This window comes from Pogoniulus pusillus, chromosome 21 (assembly GCF_015220805.1).
Source record: "Pogoniulus pusillus isolate bPogPus1 chromosome 21, bPogPus1.pri, whole genome shotgun sequence".
Taxonomy (NCBI): Eukaryota; Metazoa; Chordata; class Aves; order Piciformes; family Lybiidae; genus Pogoniulus; species Pogoniulus pusillus.
The window spans coordinates 6072341-6084619 of record NC_087284.1 but is presented as its reverse complement, the minus strand read 5'-3'; the positions used below and the strand labels follow the sequence as shown (position 1 = coordinate 6084619).

Below are 12279 nucleotides of genomic sequence, written 5' to 3'. Positions count from 1 at the left end.
TCTTCTCTACTTTGAAACCATTGCCCCTAGTCCTGTCACTGCAGGCCTTTGTAAACAGTCTCTCTCTGTCCTTCTTGTAGGTCCCCTTCAGGTCCTGGAGGGCTGTTATTAGATGTCCTCAGAGCCTTCTCTTCTCCATGTTGAACACCCCCAGCTCCCTCAGCCTGTCCTCATAGCAGAGCTGCTCCAACCCCCTGATCATTTTTGTGGCCCTCCTCTAGACATGCTCCATCAGGTTCATGTCCTTCCTGTGTTGAGGACTCCAGAGCTGGATGCAGCACTCCAGGTGAGGTCTTACCAGAGCAGAGCAAAGTGTCTCACCTCTCTGGATCTGCTGGCAATACTGCTTTTGATGCAGCCCCAGGAGGCCATTGGCCTAAGAGGATCCTCTCTCTTTTGCTCCACTGATTCATTATAAATGAAATGGAGTCAAGGATATAAGCTTTAACTCTTAGTGCAGTCAGAAAAGGCCACATAATGAAGGTCTTAATTAGTCTTATCTGACTTAGAGTAGAGGTAACAAAGTTGATCAGTGAGTGCTCCTAACCTCCTCATCCAATGTTCTGTTAGCTGGAGTGCAGAAGTAAATCATAGAAGCATAGAATTAAGCAGGTTGGAAGAGACCTCCAAGCTCAGCCAGTCCAACCTAGCACCCAGCCCTAGCCACTCAACCAGACCATGGCACTAAGTGCCTCATCCAGGCTTTGCTTGAACACCTCCAGGGACAGCGACTCCACCGCCTGTAAACTCAAGGCAGTGGTGTTTACAGGCAGCTTCAGGATGCCATGAAGCAGCAGCAGCACACTGTGCTACCTGCTCATCCTTTTTATCAACACAGCCTGAGACAATGTGGCTTTGGACATAGATTAGCCAATCAGAATGGCCAAGCTTGACCATATTAGGTAAAACCAGGGCTTTCAGCCAGAAGATGTCTACAACTACCTGAAGGGAGGTTGTAGCCAGGTGGGGTTGGACTCTTCTCCCAGGCAACCAGCAATAGAAGAAGGGGACACAGTCTCAAGTTGTGCTGAGGAAGGTCTAGGCTGGATGCTAGGAGGAAGTTGTTGCCAGAGAGTGATTGGCATTGGAATGGGCTGCCCAGGGAGGTGGTGAAGTCACCATCCCTGGAGGTGTTCAGGAAAAGCCTGGATGAGGCACTTAGTGCCATGATATGTTTGATTGGACAGGGCTGGGTGCTAGGTTGGGCTGGATGATCTTGGAGGTCTCTTCCAACCTGGTTGATTCTATGATTGTATGATTCTCTGACTCAACAATCTCTTTGGGCCCCTTCCAACTCTGGACATCCTGTTATTCTGTCCATTCTTGCCTGAAGTCCTCATTTAACTCAAACTCTTTCCAAAAGAACAGCGAAACAGTGAAAGGAGTACACCTGATGCAGCCTTCATATTAAAAGATAAAGTTACTTCAAGAGGATAACTCACAGCTGAAAACTCAACCCTCATCAAGGCAAAGACAAGAATTGTTTTGCCAAGTGAACACAGGAAACCTCATTTCCAAAGCCATCTACTGTTGCAAAACTGAGCAGTCTGCCCACACTATAGATTCTTGACATATGACGTTCACAACAGCTGATATTTTTAATCCAGTAGGAAGCTACACATTTGCACACTTCACAACCTGAGTTCTGAAAGGGGCTCTAACATAAGGAAGCATTTAGGACCTAAAAAAGAAGAGAGAAAAGGGCAAACAATTTTACTTGGTGTTCTTTTGCTGCCAGCTGATATTTTAAAGAGAAGAGCCTGTTACATTTCAGCAAAAGCATGCTTTAATGGTGCATGTTGAAGGTACCAATGATATATCCTCAATTATCTTTATGCAGCACATTACTTTTTTGAGCATAATGCCTCAGAACAAGTCCTCCACTGCATAAAAGGGAACTTCACTAACGAAAGGATCCATTTCTATATCCAACTATGTGCTGTGTGTCTGATTTTTTAAAGCACTTACTGGAACTGACATGCTTGGGCATAGGCATCAGCTGAAAAACTATTCTGGACCAGAGAAAAGAGCTATGAGGGTGAAATGGTCACCTTGACTAGAAGAACCTGCTCCAAGAAGCACAAACAAGTAGCATCTCTCCTGGGAATACAGGCTGAATGAATTAGAGATGTTCAGTCTGGAGAAGAGAAGGCTCCAGGGAGACCTTATTGCTACATTTCAATATCTGAAGGGAACCTACAGGAAGGCTGGGGAGGGACTATTTACAGGTTCTTGTAATGACAGGACAAGGGGTTATGGGTTTAAACTGGAAGAGGGTGGGAAAGGACTGTTCAAAAGGGCAAAGGTTTGAAACTAGAGCAGAGTACATTTAGGTTGGACATCAGGAGAAAGTTGTTTACAATGAAAGTGGTAAAATGATGGAACAGGTTGCACAGGGATGTGGTTGAAGCCCTGCTCTTGAAGACATTCAAGATCAGACTTAATGTGGCCCCAGGCAGCCTGCTCTACTAGTTGAAGGTGTCCCTGTGGACTGCAGGGGGGTAGAAAAAATGACCTTTGGGAGTCCCTTCCAAACCATTGCAATCTGCCTGCAGAAGAGGAGGCTCAGGGCAGACCTCATTGCTGTCTACAGCTACCTAAAGGGAGGCTGCAGCCAGATGAGGGTCAGTCTCTTCTTCCAAGCAACCAGCAACAGAAGAAGGGGACACAGTCTCAAGCTGTGCCAGGGGAGGTCTAGGCTGGATGTTAGGAGGAAGTTGTTGTCAGAGAGAGTGATTGGCATTGGAATGGGCTGCCCAGGGAGGTGGTGGAGTCACCATCCCTGGAGGTGTTGAATCAAAGCCTGGATGAGGCACTTAGTGCCATGGTCTGGTTGATTGGCCAGGGCTGGGTGCTAGGTTGGACTGGATGATCTTGGAGGTCTCTTCCAATCTGCTTGATTCTGTGATTCCACGATTCTAATTTACAGAAGATGCCACAGAGTAAATATTAGAGAGCTAAAGTCACTCTCAATTCTAAGGAGTATTATTAAGCACCATTCACAGCATGCAGAGTTATTCCTGTTCAGTGCACGGGAATGGTTAGGGAAAGACTGATTAAATGAAGAGACCTAAATGCATCAATTCTGCTTGAAAGTTCTCAGAAAATATGCAGCTTTTTCCACTCAGAAGGATCTGATGAAGAGCATAAACAAGAGGCTGCGCCACAGTGCTGCACAGACAACAATGCTGTGTTTTCTATGCAGTTAATCAATCTTAAGTACATGCAACAAATACTTCTGAAATCAGACTGATATATGTAAGATCTGAAATTGTAAGGACTTATATGTGTGAGGTCTGCCAGAGGAACTTTAGTTTGGATATTAGGAACAATTTCTTCCCTGAGAGAGTGGTCAGGCATTGGAACAGGCTGCCCAGGAAGGTGGTGGAATCACCATCCCTGGAGGTGTGTGCATGTGGCACTTTGGGACACGGTTTAATGACCATGGTGGTGTTATCACAGAAACATCCAGGTTGAAAAAGATCTTCAGGATCACCAAGTCCAATCTATATGTTGGTTTCTTGGACTCAATAATCTTACAGGTCTTTTCCAACCCAAAAAAGGCCCATGGTCCTGTGATTCTACATAATGCAGATCTTTATCTTCCATATAGAATCTCAGAATCAGTCAGGGTTGGAAGGGACCATAAGGAGCATCTAGTTCCAACCTCCCTGCCATGCCCAGGGACACTCTACCCTAGATCAGGTTGGCCACAGCCTTATCCAGCCATGGGGCCTCAACCACCTCCCTGGGCAACCCATTCCATTCCAGCCTCTCACCACTCTCATGCTCAACAACTTCCTCCTCACCTCCACTCTGAATCTCCCCACCTCCAGCTTTGCTTCATTCCCCCCAGTCCTGGCACTCTCTGATATCCTAAAAAGTCCCTCCCCAGCTTTTTTGTAGCCCCCTTCAGATGCTGGAAGGCCACAGGAAGGTCACCTGGGAGCCTCCTCTTCTCCAGACTGCACAGTCTCAACTCTTTCAGTCTGTGCTCACAGCAGAGCTACTGCAGCCTCTGAGCATCCTCCTGGCCCTTCTCTGGACATGCTCCAGCATCTCCACATCCTTCTTGTAATGTTGGCTCCAGAACTGGATGCAATACTGCAGGTGGAGTCTCAGCAGAGCAGAGTAGGGAGGGAGAATCACCTCCCTGGCCCTGCTGGCTACACGTCTCCTGCTGCAGCCCAGAATGCCATGCAATAATCCTTTACACAGCTAGGCAGCGCTGCTGAAAGCAAGCGGGCACATCTGTGAAGTTATCCATGTGAATAACTGCTTGTTAGATCAGACACCCTGCAAAGCCAAGCAGGTATCTGCATGCTATGTGAAATTATGCCAGATAATGTCATTTCCAGCCAAGATCAGTGAACTTCTAGCTGATTCTCATGTGCTTTTAGAAGCTGCCACACTCATGACTGCAAGGTATCCCTCATCACAAAAGGGCAAGAACCTATCATTCACATAGCAAGGTAGCAGCCCTCTAGTACAGCACTGGTGTGCATACATCGCCTGTCTTCCCCAGAAAGCTGAAAGCACAGTGACAAGCAGGTAAAAGCAACAATATCAGAGGGACCTGATGCTTGAAAAGATGATGGCAGGAAGCTTAATGAACACTGCAAGTGGCAATCAGTAAAGCCAAAGGGCAGGTCCAACAGAAGGTACACACACATATATGACAGCTCTGCAACCAGAAGGGTCACTTCTTTAATCATAGAATCATAGAATCAACCAGGTTGGAAGAGACCTCCAAGATCATCCAGTCCAACCTAGCACCCAGCCCTAACCAATCAACTAGACCATGGCACTAAGTGCCTCATCCAGTCTTTTCTTGAAGACCCCCAGGGATGGTGCCTCCACCACCTCCCTGGGCAGCCCATTCCAATGCCAATCACTCTCTCTGTGAAGAACTTCTTCCTAATATCCAGCCTATATCTACCCTGGCACAACTTGAGACTGTGTCCCCTTGTTCTATTGCTGGTTGCCTGGGAGAAGAGGCCACCCCCCACCTGGCTACAATGCCCCTTCAGGTACTTGTAGACAGTAAAGTGGAACACATTACTATTATTGTTATCATCATCATCATTATCTTTATTATCATCATTATCAATAACTATAATCATTATTATCATCATAATTATTATGACCATAGTTATTATAATTATTCTTATTATCATCATTATTTTTCCATGCTCCACTCCTTTGCTTTTTTTTTTGGGTTGCTTTAGTTTATATACTAAATAGGATTAAAAAACAGCACAGAGAGAGCAGAATGTTTCTAAAAGCCTAAATCTTCCTCTGCTTCCTGAGGTATATGCCAGGGTTGGGTTTTTATGGTTTGGGGGTTTTTTTTGTGTTGCTGTGCAATAATGTAGCTCCAAGCTAATAACAGAACTACCTCAGACTGAATTCTAATTTGGGCACTTCAAAAGTAGCAATAAAATATTTTACTCTGGGACAGGAATGGCAAAGAGCTTCCAACTCTTCATTGAACAGCAGCAGGTTTGAGCCCTGCCTTCCCTTAGGCTCTTCTTAAAAACCTCACCTGCAATCTCAGTCCATGGGTCAGGTTTGTTCTAGGTGTTGGATGAACTCCTAATTGCTGTAATTCAAAGAGCAGGAGACTAACTCTTTTGTTTCCTTTCTATATACAGTGCTCTTAACCTTGAGCATATGATTGGCAATTCAGTGATTTACAGGACTGGTAAACACGGTAAGAGGTCATGCTTTGCTTCTAGCATTGTCTTAATGAAACATAAGTGGATCAAAGAGACACTGATGTGATTTATAAACAAGCTAAGCAATGTTTCACAGCTTCCCACGTGAAAGGAGCAACTTCCAAACACACTACCAGCTTCTCTCCCTTTTCTTTTCCCAGGGTACTTTAAAATTATCTAGCTGTATACTCCAGGTCTGAGGAGCTCTGTTCCTGCAATAAAGCCTGAAGTGAGCCTCCCTGTGTTTTTGGAAGCCAGTGGAAAATTAAAAAGCTGATAAACACAGAGTGACCAGAGCAGGCACAGAAGCTGGGCGTAGATTTGATGGTCTGTGTTGCCATGGTACCAGGGAGAAGGGAGAGGCAAGGCTGTTCCCCACTGTTCCATTCTTCCCCTTATCACCTGCAACGCTGCTGAGCAGAGGAGTGAGATCAAAAATAGAAATGTTTTGTGCCACTGATAAAGGAACAACAGTTTGACCACCAGGAACCATGACCTGACTACAGTCCCACCCACACGCTCTGCACAGCAGTAGATAACAAGGTACTCCAATTTCCTATCTCATTTGGAAGGGAATTCAAGTCCGATGCCAAACAGCAGGGAGAGATTGATGGGTTTGTCCTCCTCACCTCCCCCTTGGAGGGACACCTTTTGGTAAAATTTGTCACCTTGGCTATGCCAAGCACTTCCCCAGGAGATCAAATTTGTGGTTGCAATCATATTTTAGAGCTACAGAGCTAGTCTGTAGTTTAGTGCATTTATCACTGCCAGTCTTAAAGGATCTGTATGTGCTGCATATAAATAAATCACACTGTTTGTGCACCCAGCTGCTGCTCTTGAATGTGGCCAGACCTTCAGCAGACAGGCTGTGAGTGCATCTGGTCTCAGGCCTATAGCCATGGCAACAAAAGGGGTAGCTGTTAAGAGAGGAACCCAACCACTCCTAGCCCCTCTAATCTCTGAGCACCAGCTAGAAGGTGAGGGGATTCACCTCTTACCAAATCTGTCTTGCCAAATTCACCCCTTGCTAAACACACCACTGTTTTAGCTATTAGCTGCTGCTGCTTCTTGTTGTTTTGTTCTTTATATCTAGAAGTATAGGCTGGATGTTAGGAGGAAGTTGTTGGCAGAGAGAGTGATTGGCATTGGAATGGGCTGCCCAGGGAGCTGGTGGAGTCACTGTCCCTGGAGGTCTTCAAGCAAAGCCTGGATGAGGCACTTGGTGCCATGGTCTAGTTGACTGGATAGGGCTGGGTGCTAGGTTGGACTGGATGATCTTGGAGGTCTCTTCCAACCTGGTTGATTCTATGATTCTAGACACAATTTTGCATACAATAGTAAAAACTGAACTGAAAGAATGAAAGCTAAAAAGGAGGGAAAGCAAAAAGAGAAAAAGTTGATCCTAAGCTCTCTTCAGTGGTTTTGTTTCTGAGACGTTTGGAAAAGATTTATTTGTGTTATGGATTCTTGTGCTGGTTTGAGGCTAAGTGGAATATTTTAAGGAGAGAAATCAGATTATTGACTGTGAAAAGAGAATAAGGTGAGGCCCACATTACCCATTCGTTCTGCTGGGACCTATGAAAACAAGGGCACAAGTACAGATAACACACTCTCTGCCTGATTATTGCCCTATTAACTCTTCTGCCTGAACCTGCACATTTCCCAACTAATTCTGCTCTTAACACCCCTCTGCTGACCTTTCCAGCTCACCCTGCACCTAAGACAGATTCTGAGATAACAGAAAGGGTGGAAAGTTTGAAAGAGAGAAGGCTGAGGAGAGATCTCATTGCTCTCTACAACTACCTGAAGGGACATTGTGAAGAAGATGCTGCTGGTCTCTTCTTGCAGGTAATTGGAGGCAGAACAAGGGGGAATGGCCTCAAGCTGAGATTAGGGAGGTTTAGATTGGACATTAGAAAAAAGTTCTTTGTGGAGAGAGTGGTCAGGCACTGGAATAAGCTGCCTAGGGAGGTGTTGGAGTTGCCTACCCTGGATTGTGTTTAAAGGTTGTTTGGATGTGGTGCTTGGGGATATGGTTTAAGGTGATTCTTGCAGAGTAGGGTTAATGGTTGGATCCTGAGGGGCTTTTCCAACCTGGATGTTTCTGTGACTCTGTGAATCCATGACTCTGTGATGGCAGGAGGGGTTGGAACTGGGTAAATTCTTGAGGTCCCTTCCAACCCTGAGAATTCTCTGAATACTCTTTTGTCCTATTTCACAATCCTCTGTTAAGTAGAAATGTGTTTACACCACTTGATAGGAGAAAACCAACATCAACACAAAGGATTTTAGTACTCCTTATGCTGTGGGTTTTTTTTCTAACATGTTGAACAGGGAAGCTTCTGTTTCAAACAGGCTACTATTCCTTGTCTAATGTAACCAAATCTTGGACAAGATGCAAACCCTACACAATCATGTTGAATATAATCACAACCCAAGTTACACTGCTTGCAATAATTTAACCCCCAAGCTAGAAGCTGTTTTCTATTTTGCCATTCAAATTAGCTCTAAAATGATTCACAGGCATATGTTACAGCCTGAGCATCAAGGCATACGAGGAGAAAACATCAAAAGGAAGTAAAATCTACTGGAGAAGATGCCACAAAACCTGTTTTCTCTTTTAATTAAAAGTGCTTAGTTGAAAAACAAGGAGATAAATCAATATCTTTAACAAAAACAGTGCTTTATGTAAAGCAGATGGATGGGGGGGGGGGAGAGCTCCAAAACAAACCAGCAGAAGTGCAAGAAAAACAGCATCTTTTATTTGTGGTGGAATTTGATTGTGTTTTTATATCATGGTCAGTTCAGAGATTAAATCCCCTGCAAACTGCAGAATCCACAATATATTTTCTTCTTCCTTTCATTTACTGTGTAGCTTCTCCACTATTTATGTTAAACAAATCATATTAAAGGTGAGAGTACTGAAATGTATCATCCAGTGAGAAATGGCAAGAGTCTTGCTGGTTTATTGTCTCTGACAATAAATTTGTCTTTTTAATCTGTTTCTTTACTTCCTATTTGTGAAGTGCTTGGAAGATCATCTTGGTTGAGTTACTGTTTTGCTCTCTTTCCTAATGTAGTTTTACAGCCCTTATTTGCAGAATGCACAGCTCAACAGAAAGCTTTCTTCTATGGTTTAACCCTGTTGAACAAGCAGAAGCCTCTGCTGCTTTAGGTAAGGTGCTCCAGGTGCTAACAAAGCAGTAACTCATGCCTCAATGTTGCCAATGTTTCTGTGCTAAGAAATCTCTTCTATGCATGTTCTTTGTTCTTTAGCTTCACCACTGAAAGTGGTTTATTTTGGACAAACATTCCCTAGCAAAGCTGTAGCAGAGTGGCTTTGTGAGAATAAAACACATCTCACAGGCATTTCCCTGTAACTTCTCTAACAATCAAGCATATTGTACCATGTGAAGACAAAGAAGGGGCATTTTTAAAGGTTCAGTGGAAGGGCAAAAGGAAAAGTGAGAGAACTGTAGCTGGTTAATGGGGTCAGCTCTTGTTTGGGAAGTTAGTGAAGGCAAAGAGCAATCATCATACAAAAATCACAGAAATAATCGTGTTGTAAAAACCCTTCAAGATCATCAAGTCCAACTTCTCTCTCAACACCATCTAATCAACTAAACCCTTGCACTAAGTGCCTCATCCAGTCTCCTTTTAAACACTTCCAGGGATGGTGCCTCCACCACCTCCCCGGGCAGCCCCTTCCAATGCCAATCAGTCTCTCTATGAAGAACTTCTTCCTAACATCCAGCCTAAATCTGCCCTTGTTCTGTCACTGGGTGCCTGGGAGAAGAGACCAATCCCCTCTTCTGATGGTTGAGTTTTGTCAGAAGCTTCTCATTTCTAGCATTGTAGAATTGTTTTGGTTGGGAAAGACCTCTAAGATGATTGAATCCAACTGTGTTCTTGTGCAACCTGAGCTAGGTTCTATGGTAGAGAGGTTGGACTCTATGATGTGTGGAGGTCCCTTCCAAATCTTAACATCCTGCTGTTGCAGGAACCTGTTTAGCTTGCCCCACAGATCAGTGTGATCAAGGCGATGCCACATGGACTCCAGACGATTCAGTGTGAATTATGCCAGAGACCTTTACTGGTCATTTTGGCTCTCAATATATACCCTCAGCACACACCTACACATTAGCATAATTAGTCAAGGACAACCCCCTCCATCAGCATAAACCATGCCGTGTTTTCCTCATTAGTGAGGTGTCCAGTATCTATCCTTTCTGAGATAAGGTAGCCAGCAGCTGGTGGGAACCAAGGTCAGCATCTGGCCTGTTATTAGCCTTCTTCACTTTGCATTCCCACATCCTGTGATCCTGTAATTATATCCTTCTCAGCCCATCCAAAGACTGCATGCAGTCCATGTAAAAGCCTCTATGGGTTAGGAGATGGTGACCATGAATATTCCCTCAGAACTATGGTAAAGTAATGAGGTAGAAACCTTGGCTTTCCTATAGATCATTCCAGGACTTCACATAAGGCTCTTCATTTTCTTGTGCCTGGCTGCCTGCTCTTGACCCAAGTAAGACTCCCATTATACTTGAGTTGAGCTTGTCTTTCACCTTTCACATGCTGAAGAGAAGACTTAGAGGGGATCTAATCAATGTTTATAAATATCTGAAGGCTGGGGGGCAAGAGAGAGGGGACAAATTCTTCTCAGTTATGCCCTGTGATTGGACAAGCAGTGAGGGGTATAAACTACAGCACAGGAAGTTCCACCTTATGATGGTGTGGGTGTTACTCACCCCCCCACACTTTGGGAATCACCCAGACTAGACTCAGCCAGCTCTGGAAATTGAATGAAACTTATATTTACAGCTTAGCTCAATATACAAGCAGATATTTACAGTAGATACAGTTATAGACAGAGATATCCAAGGTTAAAGTTAATACAGAAACACAGCAGCCCTGCAGGAACTTGAGTCCCCAGGAAGGGCTCCCAACTGCCCTTCCACCTTCTCCCACCCCTCTCTACCTTACCCCAGTCCCAAGGAAGAACAGAGGTTTGGCCGAGGGGTTAGGAAGCAAAGTGGATTAACCAGAGAGGCTAGAGAGAAGTGCAGCTCAGGCAATGCCCCAAGCAGAAGCAGCGACTCCCTTATCTATGTTTGCATTCTTGTTCTTATACCTCTCAGTAAGCCTATGAGTGAAGCAGACATCACCCTTGTTTCTCTTTCACAGCCTGTGATCTAATCCTTCTCACCATAACATTCTAGCTAGCTTCAAACTAGCACACACCTCAACATGAGGAAGAATTTTAGAAGATCATTACCTCCTTATACACTAAATGCAAACTGGAACAAGAAAGAAAAGAAACACAACCCCTCAAATTAAAGCCATGCTGCAGTTTCTGCTAGTTAATGCAGGCACAACAAACCTGGACTGGGCATCAAGATGGATTACATGCAAAAAGGAAGCATGGTCTTGCTTTTTGTTCTCTTTGTAAAACATCTGATAAATTACTGTTCTGAGCCCAAATCCTCAGCTGGCATTTATTCACTCAGCTCCACTAAAGGTAAGGCAACCACCTCATTTGTACCTGCTGAAAATAGAGCTCATTAGGATCTTCTTCACTATGTTACTCATTAAGTATGAATGCTAATGATTTCTGTCCTAATAAAAAATGTAGCTTCTCTAGCTATCCTAAAATCTTACCTGGTGCACTTGGAAGTCCATGTATCATTTTTGTTTAGTAGTTATTGCCTTAGAAAAGTAATTTTCTGAAAGATTCTCTCTCTTTTCAGTGTAAACAGGTGAAGTACAAGTCAAAACCAGGCCAGAACAACCATCACTACTAATACAGACTGCAGGATGAGGTTAGAGAAAGCAGCCCTGTGGAAAAGAACTTGGAGTGCTGATGGATGAGAAACTGGACATGAGCAGGTAGTGTGAGCTTGCAGCACAGAAGGGCAATGGCAGCCTGGGCTGCATCCAAAACAGCATTGCCAGCAGAGCCAGAGAGGTGGTTCTGTCACTTTGCTGTGGTGAGACCTCACCTGGAGTACTACACCCAGCTCTGGAGCCCTCAAAGCAGAAAGGACATGGACCTGATGCAGCAGGTCCAGAGGAGGGCCAAGAAAATGCTCAGGGGGTTGGAGTGTCTCTGCTTCTAGGACAGGCTGAGGAAGGTGGGGCTGTTCAGCCTTGGAGACGAGGAGGAGGCTCTGAGGAGACCTAATAGCAGCCTGTCATGGTAGGCCTGAGAGGCCAAACATAGGCTTACACATGTCCTGGCTTGCCCAGGCATGTTTTTCTGCTCTCCCTCTTTCTGTTTTGGGGAGAAGAAACTGTGGGAAAGAGGACAAAGAACCTGGAGCCACTGAGTCTAAGGACTCTGTCTTGCCCAGACTTGTTTTGCTCCTGTGGTAAACAAGGTACACAGGCTTAGCTTGTGCCTGCCTTGTGCAAGGCTTTGCCCAAACTTGGGTGAAGCAAGCTTATGGCTTCACCTAATATGGTCAGGGTTGGCTAACTGTATTCTGATTGACTGTTCTCTGTTGAACAAAACTGGTCCCGGGACTGACCCCTGAAAGACTCCGCTTGTAGCTGGCCTCCA

The 12279-nt window shown here is 44.8% G+C and overlaps 1 long non-coding RNA gene across 1 annotated transcript in view; it reads left to right on the top strand.

The window, feature by feature from the left end:
• The window catches only part of LOC135184766 (uncharacterized), a 125562-nt gene extending 113962 nt beyond the window's left edge, over positions 1-11600 (top strand). Inside the window, exon 5 of the long non-coding RNA XR_010306156.1 lies at positions 11468-11600. This is a non-coding gene — a long non-coding RNA (uncharacterized LOC135184766). The remainder of the gene's footprint in view (positions 1-11467) is intronic.
• The last annotated feature ends 679 nt before the right edge of the window (positions 11601-12279 follow it).